Source organism: Hydra vulgaris, chromosome 01 (genome assembly GCF_038396675.1).
Source record: "Hydra vulgaris chromosome 01, alternate assembly HydraT2T_AEP".
Taxonomy (NCBI): Eukaryota; Metazoa; Cnidaria; class Hydrozoa; order Anthoathecata; family Hydridae; genus Hydra; species Hydra vulgaris.
Genome location: NC_088920.1, coordinates 17,510,760 through 17,526,515, shown reverse-complemented (window position 1 = coordinate 17,526,515; position 15,756 = coordinate 17,510,760).

The window sequence follows — 15,756 nt, the reverse complement described above, 5'->3', positions numbered from 1 at the left end:
TATATATATATATATATATGTATATATATATATATATATGTATATATATATATATATATATATATGTATATATATATATATACATATATATATATATATATATATATATATATATATACATATATATATATATATATATACATATATATATATATACATATATATATATATATATATATATATATATGTATATATATATATATATATATATATATATATATATATATATATATATATATATATATATATATTATTTTTACTTTATTTACGACACCTTTCGATATACAACAAAACCTTACAAAGCTTACAATAACTCAGTTAAGGTTCAATCTGAGTTATTGAAACGTAAGAAATTTATGATCAATAGGAAAGTAAAGCTGTCGTCATTTAAAATGTAAAGGGTGTTGCCAAAATATGTTGAAAATAAAATTTACTAATAAAATCACGTTCAACAATGATAAACATTCTTATTGAAGAAAGAATTAGTACTAGTTGACAAATTTGAACAAATAAATATAAAGTAGGTAAAAAACAATGAACAAATAAGAAATTTAACTTGAACTTTAACTAAGTCTTGAATTTGAACAAATTGGTACTAATTTGTTCAAGCATAGCCTTAAAAAATAAGTTTATATAATAAATTTTATGTGTAACGAGTGAAACATATAGTTAACTATTAGGAGTTATATGCATAACTAAATGCATTTTAAAGCATATTATTTTATTTCTATATTACTTTTGATCATATTATTTTGAAAACTGGACCAAGAGGCTTTATTCCCAATAACACTGTGGTACTCTAGATTAAAAATTAAAAAGTTTCTGTAAATATCATGTTTTTGTTCCTCAATGTAGTTTGTAAGTCTCTTAATTCTTAAGAAACTTATTATGTCTTAAGTTAAAAGTTTTGGAGCACAAAAAAAGTTACAGAAACCCATCTCCCTTTTATTTTTGATTTTTTAATAAAGAAAATTGAGAATTCTTTGACTTTCAAACCTGCAATTCTATTATATTATCCTAATATGTCTATTTGCACAAATCTTAATCTTATTTCCATAAAGAAATAAAACATTATTCGTGGTACTTACATACTTGCTTACCATTCTCTAAAATAATATAATATATATTTACACAGTATAAATGAAGCCTCGTCGCAATGCAATGTCGATTTTAAATTTTAAGGTTTTTTTAGTTTCCAGAGTTCAAATAGATTCCCATGTAAATCCCACAAGAAACCCACGTGGGATTTTCCATGTGAGTAAATACCATATGGTTCCCACATGTAACCCATGTGGGATTACCCACATAAGTTTTAAGTGACAAATTTCCATACGGATACCATATAGAAAATATAGGATACCATATAGGAAACCATATGGGAAAATCCGTCCCACGTAAATCCCATCAAACCCACACGGAACCCACGTGGAACCCATGCGGGACGCGGTTTTATTTTTCACTGGGTCGTCGTCAGATGCTGAACTAATATTTAATAAAATCATGACAATCATTTTATGAAATAATAAGAAAGTATATATATATACATATATATATATATATATATTAGATATATATATATATATATATATATATATATATATATATATATATATATATATATATATATATATATATATATATATATATATATATATATATATATATATATTTTTATAGTAAATATTATTTTTACAATTGTTATTAATTTAGGAGAATGTTTTTAACATTTGATATTTTAATCAAGGGTGCACGCTGTCCCCTATATCAGGACATTAGGCAGGAAATTTTTTTTCTGCGTTTTTGAGATATTGGCAATTTTTATAGTTATTGTTCCCCAAAACTTTTTAATTAAAATTTAAAAAAAAAAAAAAAAAAAAAAAATGATAAATTGTTAAAAAAAATTACTACTTACAAAGAATATTGAAGCAGATCATCATAAACAACTCTAATTAACTGTCGTTCACTCGACACATCTAGATCTGCTTTAGAGCAGGCTTTCTCTTGTGCTTTAGATCAGGCTTTCTCTGTTAAGTGCTTTAAAAGCATTAGTAGACAGTATACTTTTGAGAATGATTTTAATCCAGACGTATTAAGCATATGCTCAATGCTACTAGATTCACCTTCCTGTAACAACAAAAGTGGTGAAGAAAACAATGACTGAATTCAAATGGCAATTTTTCAGGAGACGTTGTGACAGTTACAGAATCTATGCAATACAAACATAATCAATTTAACAATAAATAACATAATACTTATAACTTTATTACCTATTTATAACGTAACTTAAAGCGTAAATGATAGAATAAGGCTTTACAAGATAGAATTTCATTTTTGCATCAAAAACAAGCAAAAAAATGCAATCACAAAATCAAAACCATTTTAAAATGGTGCTAACTTTTTTCACTAGAGGCCAAGAAAAAAAAGAAGCAAAAAGTCCATTATAATCCAAAGGATTATGATGAACTCTTCTTAAAAACAAAAATTTTTGTTTTTTAACAATTTCGAAGCCTACAAAAATAAAAAATAAATAAAAATAAAAAAATACAATCAACACATAGTCTGTTTTAAATACACTTCATTTTAATAATTAAATGTACTTATACCATTAACAATAAAAACTCACTATAAACTTGCCATTCTTCACCATCACGAAGAGCTAGCAATACTTTACCCGAAAGACTGAGTAAATCATCACTTTTATCTACTTCTGTTCCATCACTATTTACAACATTTTTAGCAAGTAAAAATTGGAACTTCTCAAACACTGGAATTAAAATTAAAAAATTAATTTAATATGAGTTAGTTAAATTTATATTTTTTCGGATTAACTCTTAACAAGAATGCTTAAATTAATAATGTATTTATAATGTAATTGTATTATAAAATTTCTTACCCTTTACTATCAGCATATCAAAATCTTCAGCAATAACTTCTTTTTTTACTAAGCAAATCACCAGACCATATCTTGAAAAGAGGCATATTAAATTTGATCACTTTGTTGAATTATGAAAAACTTTAATACTCTATTAAATAATAAAACAGTTATAATAATTTTTTTTCCGCAAGATCTTCGTAAAACGTGATTAAACTAATAAATTATATATAGTAAAGTAAATTAAAAAACATAAAATACCAAAAGAGCAATATCATCAAACTAATTAAATACAAGTTTATGTAAAATCAAAACTGCAAATAAGTTTATAAGGGTGTCTGCCAATATTTTAAGGTAAACTACCCTGATTTTATTAATTACCTAATTTCCCAGATTGCTGCATAATTTTTTTTTTGCAGAAATCTGTATTGCCAGACTTTTCCTTATCTGGCAGATACCCACCCAAGTTATCTGGCAGACACCCACCCAAGTAACATATATAAAACTAAAATTATGAACATTTGTGGAAACTAAATTTTAATAAGTTATAAATATTTTAATTTTCTTATTCATCCTTTATGTAAACACGATGACGAAATAAAATGCCTTCCTGATTATTAACAGGAAAGCATTTTATTTCGGGTTGTGGTGATACCTGATTATTATCCAGGTACCACAACCCAATTGTTGGACTGCTCTATATTGTAAAAATCTGCAAACTCTATATACTGTTTTACTATTTGCAACACATAGCTAATAATCCAAGTTTCTTGAAACAATAATATATATACAACTTTTCCGAATAAAGGCATGTCATCGCAACCTTTTATTTGACAAATAATATTAGCACTTGTATAAAAGATCTGTCCATTATTACTAAGTTTCGCGGTAGATATAAACTTCTGATGTTGATTTACTTGATGGGTATTAACACATTTTTTTTTATTGCATTAATAAGTTCAAATGGAAGTGAATCTATAGATAACATTTTTTGACAACTTAAATTTTCTGGACCCTAATAGTATGGGCTTCGTCATTCATAACGCACCTGTGCATTTCATGCCATTGTGCCAAAGTAAATGTTATATTTTTAAAATTCTTTACAAGATGTGCAATTTGTTTAAAATATTGATGTTTATCTTCAAATCTCATTACCCAGAGGTGACACAAAGGTCCAAAATGCAATAGTAATCTAGGATAATGTAATAAAAAATGTATTTTAGGTATAAATGATACTGGGCTAATTCTGTCAAGTGGAGAATGATGTCTTTGAATCAGATGCTCAAGAATTGGGATCCAATTTATATCAATTTCTGGTGCCAAAACGATTTGCACAATTTGTCGACAAAGCAAATGAAGCTGTCAAAAGTCATTGTTTAGGAGTAAACAATGACTTTTGGCAGCTTCATTTGCTTTACTCCTTCATTTGATTTACTCCTAAACAATGACTTTTGGCAGCTTCATTTGCTTTGTCGACAGATTGTGCAAATCATTTTGGCACCAGAAATTGATATAAATTGGGTCCCTATTCTTGAGCATCTGATTCAAAGACATCATTCTCTGTTTGAGCAAATTAGCCCAGTAACATTTATACCTAAAAAACATTTTTTGGTATATCTTGATTTTTTACAAGACGACAGACAAATATGGGCAAAAAATGAAATAGTGATCATCGCTCTTCTGCTTTTCCATGGATTGTTTTATAGGATATTAACAAATTTTTTGGAACACATTATATAGCAGGTTTATTACAAATATCTGGAATGGCATACTTAAAGTTTGCTATTTCTTCTTTCAACTGAATAATAGTGAATAATTTTTCTTTGATAAGATTTCTCACAACAATTGAAAAACTCACACTCAAAAGCCCTTCTAGTCCATCATGCATAAAATTAGCAGGGAAACATTTATTTGCATTGAAATACAGCAAACTAGATAAAGAGCAATGGCTATAAACACCGTACACACCACTGAGTAATTTGTTGGTCTTTACTTCTTGAATATGATAATTATGTAAATCTAATGTTTTTAACTGGCATAAAGATTCTAAATAAACTTTTTCAAGAAACTTTAACGAAATCATGCAGTAACGACAAACTCTACCAGAGTAGAAGCAAGTAGAAAAACCACTAAAAAAATGAGATTATAAGTTCTAAGTAAAAATCTCCAGAGAATGTAACGATAGTACCATTGATATGTTCAATTTTGCCAAGAATATTTAAATCAAGCTAATCTATCTCAAACAATTTAATATCGTTCCTTAGTTTATATAAAATTTTATCGTATCCATACATTTTGACAGTACTTTATTATGCAAATAATACCAAGTGAATGTGATCAAGGTTTGTCCACAAATAAGTTTCAATATTTCCAACTTTAAAATAAAAAATTGAAACCTTCTGAGTACTCCTTCTGCTTCCAAGTGCATTACAGATTTCTAACTCATCATTTTACAAATGTAAGCAAATAAAATTGTTGCTTTTACCAATTAAGGATTTGAAATGTGTACCATCGCAATAATCTCGCATAATCCCAACATTTTTAACTGCTTTTAAACGGTTCCTGTTTACAACTAGCCCATATATTACCTTTTTGAAGATAGGTTTTCAAAGTTTGAAGAATTGGAACATAATAACGAACTTTTTTATTTTTTTTTAAAGTTTTTTTAATTTTCTATTGTATAAATATAATTATCTGTGTTGGCTACTACAACAGGCAAAGACAATATTTTATTGTTTATTATTGTTAGAACCACCAAGACTTTCAGTTACTTGATGAAGTTTATGAGTCTGCACATCAAGTTCTATTGGGAAAACAAACTAAATCAGTTGCAAACAGTTGAGAGACACTGTCATAAATAAGGAAAATGTCATAAAGAGGAAAATAATAACAATTGATTTAACACAGAGTCGTCATCTGATTTAATATTTAGCGTTTTAAGCCTTTTTTTGTGAATGATACATTACTGTTCTGGAACAAATTAAGCAAATATTTAATTTTATTACATATTGAAGAAGCTGTTGAAAGTGACAGCATGTGTTTTTTGCGCAACTGCAGCTGTGTTATACATAAATTGTTTCTAAAGATTCTAAAAAATCAGAAAATTCTGTCATTAATTTTTTAGCATTTTTATACACACTTTCAATAATTGCTATGTTTTCTGCTTCCACTTTCATAATATTTTCAACGTTTTTTTCTCTATCTTTATATAAATTTAGTTTATCGGAAGTTATAGAAACAAGATGAGACTGATGAAATTTTAAAACATGACATCTATATGTATTAACAGTGTTATAGCAATAAACATAACCATCTAAACTACACGAAAAATTCAGATTTTTTCATTACCATGCTGCAACACCATGTAATTGATTAACCCTTGTGCATTATAAAACCATTTTTCGGAAAACTCAACTTGACAATAATGCTCCATACCAAACTTTGAAATCTTTAACTGCTGCAATGCTGCATGTATCATTAAAACCAGATGCAGCTATAAATCTGGAATGAATATAGATATAATTTTTAATGCAAGGGTAGAAATCTTTTCAGGGGAAAAACTTTCTACCATTTTAACAGCTTAAACTTAATAAACAATTATTCTACCCTAAAAATATTAGTTTCTACCTTCGGATAGAATAACATACCTCTATTATACCTTTTTTTTTAGTGTAAGGTAACTCTAACTAAATTATTCAAGATAACTAAAAAAATGCCGCTGCATCTACATAAATATTTAAGGTCGGTTATTTTAAAACTACTAAGGAAACATAAAAAGCGAGTCAGTAAAAGAAAGACTTTATATGGTCATAGGTTTCATTATTGTCAAGTTACACTCAGGTCCTTAATACAACGTGTGATGGATGGGAATTTTTATCCAGATTTAATAAATGAGAGGAGGTAGGAAAGGAAGGAGGGGGCAGGAAAAGGTTGTCTTAACAGAAAGGTGAGTGGTAATTTTTTTTTTCAATAAGAGAGTTTTTAGCTTCTAATTTTGAGAATTAATTTTGAGATTAAATTTGAGATTTAATATACAGTTTCTTTGTTCATAACAAGTAAAATTTAATAAATGGGGGAAAGGGCCCTTAAATAGCTCCGTATGGGTGGGAATATTTCCAAAAGTTATTAAACATCAACCTTTGTGTATTATGCACTTAGGAGTACTCCCTCTTTTATTCGTTTTATTTTTCATATTTCTTGTTATATAAGTAACAAATTTAAGTAAATTTGACCAATTTTTCTTTCGTTTTAAGAAGAGACCAAATTTCACCTTGCCACTGTTACATCTCTAATTTATGCAAGTATAATTAACAACAATAATTTCAAATGCGTGCATGCGTGATGTAAAAATTAAATAAAATATAAAAACGATAAACAAACTTTGTTTACCGTTTCGCATTATGTGTAACTTTCCGCTTCACGTACGTATGTTTTATATACCGTTTAGTTTCTATAGACTTTGAATTTTATCCACAAAAAAAGAAAATATTATTGATCGAATAGTTGTCACAAACGGTTCTTTAGCAGAAAAAGCTCGCTCAGACTAAATACTTGTTGGAGGAAAAGTCGCCATTGAATTGAACAAAAGTCAAGATTAACTGTTTTTCCGTTCGTTAGAAAAACCTAAGCGAGAATATTGTGAGTCTTTTGAAATGCAGGCATTTTAAAAATTTTATATTCTTTAATGTGAGATAAATATTTCGCAAAATGTATGCAGAAATATCTGTATAAGCTTACAAGATTGATCTGCCTTCTTTTTTTAAATATTTTTTGAATTGTACTCTTTATTGCAAAGTACAGATGTGAGTTTCGTTTAAATAAATAATAATATGAGAATTTCGTTCGGTCTGTTCATAAGAAACTTGAAAATTCCCTGACGCCAAATTGACTGGTTCAATAGCAGTAAAAATGTTGCCTAAAATGTTTAATTCATCAGAGTTAAAAAATAAATGCAAAACTCTTTTCCGTGCTGTTCTTGACTTCTTCTTGGAAAATTTAATTTTTGACAAGAGATTTTTGAAATAACTTTATAATTTTTCTGAAATGCGAATGACAGATTCAATGTGCAATTTAACTTTTGGAAATAGAATGTTTTTATCCATGGCAGCATAAAGAAAACTTTTATTGTTATCTTTTTAACTATTCCAGTAGTGGAACTTGATCATTACAAATAATTTCTCATATTATGCAATTCAATGTTTTTCCTTTTATTAAGTTGTGGTGTTTTAAATTGTCGAATATGTCCACCAAAAGTAAACTAAATTGATAATTGTCACAACAAATTTAATACATAATAGTGTTAGTGCCTTTCTTGAAATATTCAGACAAAACTTAACCAATTGAATCAGTTCCCAAACAAAACAATAAACAGCGTAGTCGATAGAAAAGTTATTTTTAATTTTTTTAGTTTTTTGATTATGCAATTTCAAATATTGTCAAATATTTTAAAGTAATTTTGAGCATAGATATATATATTTCTTTGTTTTTTAGCTTTTTAATAGAAAGAAATACAAATAAATAAATTGGAATAGTTTTGATTTGCGTAAATAAAAACAATATGCTCAAAATAGGAATGATATGTGCATTTCTGAAAGTGATAAAAAATTTTAAACAAAATAAAAAATAAACTATTATGTGTGGCTAAAAACCATGGCTTCTTTTTCAACAAAACATTATTCACAACGATAAAAAAAAAAAGAATTCCTTAAAATGGGGATTTTAAATGAATTGTTTGATTTATAGTATAATATAAAAGAAGTTATTATTTACCGAAATTTATCAATTAATTTTTCAAGTAAAACACTTTTACCGAACTTTGGTTAAACACTTTTACCGATTTACCGGTAAATTTTAGGTAAAATCTCCAACATAATCTCATATTGTATGAGACCTTTCATAAAAGTTTATAACAAACTCATGATTGCCAAAGAAAAAGTGAATGCAGATCCAAAAGAAGATGAATATTTAGCAGTAGTGACATGATTGGCAAGTGATAAAAGTACTGCCAACCCACTAGTATAATGTATTATCTAATACAAAACCAGTAGTGATGATAGTGAAAGGCTATCAAATGATGTATTTTTAATGGTTGAGGATATAAATATAGAAGTTGCTAAGAGAAGTTAATGAGGCACGATGACTTTTTTCTTGTGTAAAAATAAGAAATGACATGTTTTGCATCTTTTCCTTTCAAGCTTTCATTTAGTCGTTTTTAAGTAAGAAAAATCTTAGATTTAAGACCCCTTTCCTCCTTTATACGCAATTGTATGATTTTGAAACCCTCAACGCTCTGTGTTGGTACAGTTTTTTTTTTGAAAAAATCCCTTTTTCAAAAAACAAACTTTACTTTGATTTATATAAAAAATAAGCCTTTCTCAACGCTTATTTTTTAAATAAATCAAAATAAAAGCGTTTATTTATTTCAACATTTCTATCTTACTTAACATTATATTGATTGTTTACTCGCGTAAAAATGTTTAACTAAATAAAATAACGAAATCTAGTTTTAAGGGAGATGGAGAACAAGAAACACTCAAACTATAATAAAACTCAAATACTCTTCCTACCCTCTACGAACTGTGGAAGACTATATAATAAGAATAACAACTCATAATATATTATATTTATATATATCTCGGTATATATACATATCTATATGTATAATATACACTACCGTATATATATATATATTTATATATATATATATATATATATATATATATATATATATATATATATATATATATATATATATATGTATAAACATATATATATATATATGTATAAACATATATATATATGTATAAACATATATATATATGTATAAACATATATATGAAAGGTCCCGGGGATAACGATGAGATGACCAAAAATCTCATTTAAAGATAAGAGCAAAAGAAACTTTTACAACTGATAAAAATTTGTGCGTATATTAAGTGCGTATAATATTCCATTTTTCGTAGGATTGACATCTTTTTTTTCCATTGGCAATACGATATTCTGAATGGCGACAAAAAATGCTACTAGATGGCACTAGCACAATTTTTTCAGGCAAATTTGGAATCTCATCGTTTTTTCCTTGGAGCTTTTATATTTTTTTCAAAATATTATTTTACTTAAATGTAATATAATTTAATACGCAATATGTTATTTTATTTTAGTTAACTGGACATAACATTTTTTTATTTAATCTTTTCGTTTATTTTTTTCGAAGCTTTTTCGCGCTGACGAGAAGTCATTCAATAAACGAGTTAATTTTTTAATAAATTTATAGTTATCAATTGTGCGTTCACAATTTTTCTTTTAGTTTTGAATTGTAACATAATCATTAAACATCAACTAATCTTTATGGAGGCGAAGTAAAAGAAATTAACAGCAACTTTAAATTTAAAAAATACATTGATTTTAAATAATTAATTTAAAAAGAATACGAGTTCGTTAATTTTTAGGCATTAAGTTATTTATTGTGTGTTTAGTTTCAATCATGAAGAAGTAATTTTTAGATTTAAATTTAAACTATTAAAATTTTGATCGTCTGAAAAAAAACAATAGACCATCAATTCCATGTGTTATAACTGACCTCTCGCCTTCGATTTCTTATAATTCATGCTGAAAAACCTGTAACTTGGCAAAAAGTAAAAAAAATGTTGTCTTTAGTAAACATGTATGAGTTCATTAAATGTGCATTATTTATGGAGGTGATAGTGTAAGCACATTTATTTACAATTCTATTAGCTTCATTCTACGTAACGATTTTAACATAAAACATACATATTGTAAATCGCAAGGCATTGAAATAATAAACAAATTTTCTAAATACATTATCATAAATGCTCTAAACAACTGGTAAACTGAAATATTCAAAACTTGTGAATATTTTCATAAGCTTTGAATATTTTAATTTACCAGCTTGTTGTAACTTAGTTACAACCAATAACTACTTACCTATTTTATTTAGAAGTTATTAGTTATATATTTAGAAAAAAAAAATTTCATAATTTTAAGAGAAGAAAACTACATGTATCAAACTGCACTTTGGAGAATTTTAATTCCGAATCAAAGCGACGTTTACTTAACTATGACTTTGATGTTAGATTTCAAAAATTTAATATATCTAAGTCGTTAAGAACAATTTATTGTTTCAAAGTAAACAACTCCCATGTCAGCATTTTTTACAAAAATTAATAAGTTTATTGACAAATGTAGACACAATGTATCGCTGTATTTTATTTTAGATTTAGTTTGTTTTGTATTTTTTAACTTATTTTTGTTTTTTAGTTTTAGTTTGTTTTGTGTTTCTAAATTTATTAAACAGAAATATTATTTATTAAAGCGTTTTGATTTATTTGGTATGCATTTGCAACTTTTTTTGTTATTTTTTATGTATAAAACTTGAAAATAAATCTAAATTTTAAAGAAAATGTACCAAAACCATATTTTTTAATGTTCACCAGACAAGCAATATGCAGACGGAGATTTTTTTAATTTTTTCATTAAACTTTTATTTCGCTGATGAAACAATATTACAATTTTTCATACAAAATAAATAACATCGTAAACATAAAAAACTTTTATAAAAACGTTTTTAATCTTTTTAATTTATAATAATTATATACTGTTATAATCAGTTAGCGATCAAAGAAGGTAAGGATGATGCGTTTATCATCACAACCTTTTCATAGAGCTCCTTTTGTAACTCATTAAAAATAAAAATAAAAAAATTCTTTATTTTTTAAAGTAAGATAAAAATTTAATAAAGCAAAACTATTTTTTTTTTTTTTTTTTTTTTAATTTGTGTAAAAAATTGCAAACAGAAAAAAACAAACAAAAAAAAAACGTATTAAAACACATACGAAGAAGAAAAAAAGAAAAAATAAATAAAAAGAAAAAATACAAAAAAATCTGAAAACAAATACTGTAAACTATAATAAATATGTCAGGAATTAAGGAAATGCATTTTAGTTTGCTGTTTAAACGATGAAATGCTTTTTAGGTCTTTAATAATTTAATTTTGAAAACGATTCCATATTGATGGACCACGGTTTGTAATTAGAAAACTTGACTGCTTTAATTTAATTTGTTCGAGTTGATAGTCGTTTCCGGCATTTGAACGCAAATTTTATTTTTCAGAAAATGATATCAGGAATCTGAAAAAACGCTTGGTAGAAGATTGTTTTTATACTTATACTTAAAAATTATTATCTGTAATGTGTTAAGTTTCTCAATATCTAGAGCCATCATGCTTTTTATCACTGGGGCCGGGTTTACTAACCTATTTAAATAATTAATTGCATGCATGGTTTTGCAGACTTTGCAATTTTAGCAATTTGGTTTTATGAGTGCTGGCCCATATAGTATTTGCGTACAAGAGCTGACTATATACAAGACTAAAGTAAAGCATATTAAGTGATTAGCTATCGAGAAAAGTTCTTGACTTATACAAAACATCTTTTACAGAGGACACCTTTGTTTCAAGAAGACCAATATGGTTACTCCATGACAAATTTTCATCAAAAAGTACTCCCAAAACTTTTGTGTATTTTTCACGTTTAATTTGATTTTTATTAATAAACAGTTTAGGCAGCTTTAACGGTAGATTATTTGATTGTTTTTTTTTAAGAAATAGAGTAAAGCTAATTTTTTTACAATTAAGGGGTAATTTATTTGCTATAAACCAGAGTTTTTTTTGTTGAGTTCAACATTCATAGTTTCAAACAAAGTCTTTCCATTAGGATGATTAAAAAATAAATTTGTATTGTTAACATACATAATTGTAGATGTTTTTTGGGAGCTTTATGCATATCATTAATATATATTAAAAACAATAATGGACAAAAAGATTGAACCCTGAGGAACTCCACGCGTAATATCATGGGCTCCTGACTTTTCTAATAGAACAAACTGCTTTCTGTTAGACAAGTAGCTTTGAATTCACTTAAATGTTGAGCTTATTATGCCATAATATTTTAGCTTGGAAAGTAAAATACTGTGATCAACTGTATCAAAGGCCTTGGAAAGATCAATAAAAACTCCGAATACCCGTTCATCACTATCAAACGACTTATAGATTTTGTCAGCAAGTTTAATAATAGCATGTTCAGTAGAGCAACTGCTTTGAAATCCAAACTGCTTTTTGTATAATAAATTGTTTAATGTAAAGTACTTTTTAACTCTATTATAAGTTACTCTCTCATATACTTTTAAAAAAACTGGGAGTAGAAAAATAGGTCGGTAGTTAGAAATAATATTGCAATCACCTTTTTTGAGAATGGGATTAATTTTGGCTAATTTAAGTTTTTCAGGGAATATACTATTTTCAAATGAAGATTATATTAAATAAAATAATGGTTTACAAATGCTGTCCATAACATAAATAACTACATTACTGGAAATACTATCATACCCACATGATTTGTTGCATTTAAGTTCAGTAACACTGTACAACAACGGAAAAGAAACGGAAATGCCATTGACACTACCTTATGTATTTTGATTTGGAGATTACGAAAATGATGTCCGTTTTGTTGCGTGACCCACCAATTTTGGTTAAACTAACATTTTCAAATTTTCGATTTTCACTATGAAAGTTGTCTATGTGATTTTTAATATATTTATTAGCAGTTGTTTATGATCTATTTATTAGCATTTCTTTATCATATACCTATTTGCATTTGTTTAACCTTGTATTAGACTAAATGTAAGTCTGTTTTATTTTTAGATAAACTACAGTTAGCCAAGTAATATATAGATATAATACAGTGTATATTGAAACAAGAAATGCCCAGAACTTGTAAAAATCAAGCCGACAACTTTTGCTACATTTGTGGCGAATTGACTTTAAAGAGATGCAGATGAAGATTGACACCACATGTGAAAAAACTGTATGAACAATACTTTGGTTGCAAAGTCGGCAACCAGGATAAGAACTGGGCGCCTAATGTATGCTGTGTGAGGTGCGCTAGTTCACTATCGTCGTGGGCGAACAAGACTGGTGGAGGACCAACATTTAGGGTGCCAATGGTGTGGCGTGAACCCCAAAATCATTGCTCAGATTGCTATTTCTGTTCTATTAACATATCAGGTCGCAATTCTAAGGGTAAGAAAGCTATAATGTACCCAAATCTACCTTAAGCTATTCGTCCTGTTCCTCATTCGGCTGAACTCCCTGTTCCTGAACCTCCATCGGAAATCCCAAACACGGACAGATCTGATTCAGACGAGGATACTGATGACGATGATAGTTACGAGTTGCCAGAAGATACAGAGCGTAAACCCCACTTCATAACAGGATCTGACCTGAAAGATCTCGTTTGAGATTTGTATTTAACAAAGCAACAGACACTTTGTATTTAACAAAGTGGCATCTGTTGGCTGGTGATGCAAGAGTGTCGTCATTTAGAAAGCGATCACGGGAACTGCAGCAATACTTCGCTATGGATAAAGAACTTTGCTTCTGTAATGACATCAGTGGATTGTTTGATGATCTAGGAATACAATACGATTCATCTAAGTGGAATTTGTTTATTGACGCATCACTTTATAGTATTAAGGCAGTATTACAGCATACTGGAAATGTTCTGCCTTCCATTCCCATAGCACATTCGGTAACCCTGAGGGAAAGCTATGTGAATATATTACTTATTCTGGACAGAATTAAATACAAAGATCAAAGATGGTCCATATGTGCAGATTTGAAAGTTGTTGCTATACTAAATGGATTGCAGGCTGGTTTTACTAAGTACATGTGTTTCCTCTGCAAATGGGATAGCAGGATGAAATCAGAACATTATATGAGGAAATGTTGGCCGCAACGAGAAACATTTGAGGTTGGTTCCCATAACGTCATTTATGAACCTCTTGTGGATAAAGAGAAGATTGTCTGGCCCAATCTTCACATCAAGCTTGGAATCATGAAGCAGCTTGTAAAGGCGTTAGATCACGACAAACCAGCATTTCAGTATTTGCAGACCAAATTTTCTAAAATCAGTGACGCCAAAATTTCGTGGGGCCCCAAATACGAGAACTGATGCTGGATGAAACGTTTTCGGGAACAATGGATCAATATAAACTTGCAGCATGGGATGCATTCAAACGGGTGTGCCAGGGATTTCTTGGAAAACATATTGCACCAAATTACGCTGATTTGGTAGACAGATTAATTGCATCCTATCAACAACTGTGTTGTAACATGTCGCTGAAGCTCCACTTTCTTCATTCCCATCTTTCCTTCTTCTCTGTCAATGGAGATGTATATGATGAAAATGGCGAGCGCTTTCATCAGAGTATTGCCACAATGGAAAGCAGATACAAGGGAAAGTGGAGCCCCACCATGCTTGCAGATTACTGCTGGAATTTGCAGCGCGATGAACCCGATGCAGCATTCAAACGCCAGGCTAAATACAATTATATACAAGTAAACAATTTGTGTTAAAAGTGATAATAAATATGTTCATACACTTATTCATATGTATAGAAAAATGCATCTTACGTTACATCTTTAAATCGCTATTACAAAAAATTGTGACGTGCTACAGCATAACTGATTACATATTTGGAATCAGCACGTCTGAATTAATAAAGATAACCTATACATCATACACCATACAAAATACACCATACACTATACATCATACACCATACAAAGATAATCAATACAAGGTCTTTAATTGAAAGCAGACGCGTTTAAAGCTTAGAAAATTTTTAGCTGAAACTTTTTTTTATTTTTGATGTTATTTTTACTATTATTAAAAACTTTTTTCTTCTATTTTCTTGGTTTCATTCAAATTCTTGTTATGGATATAAATTGTATCGAAAAATTATTCTCTGAAATGCTTGAAAAGCAAATAATCGACATCCTTAACGAAACTAGAAAATTATTAAAAGAG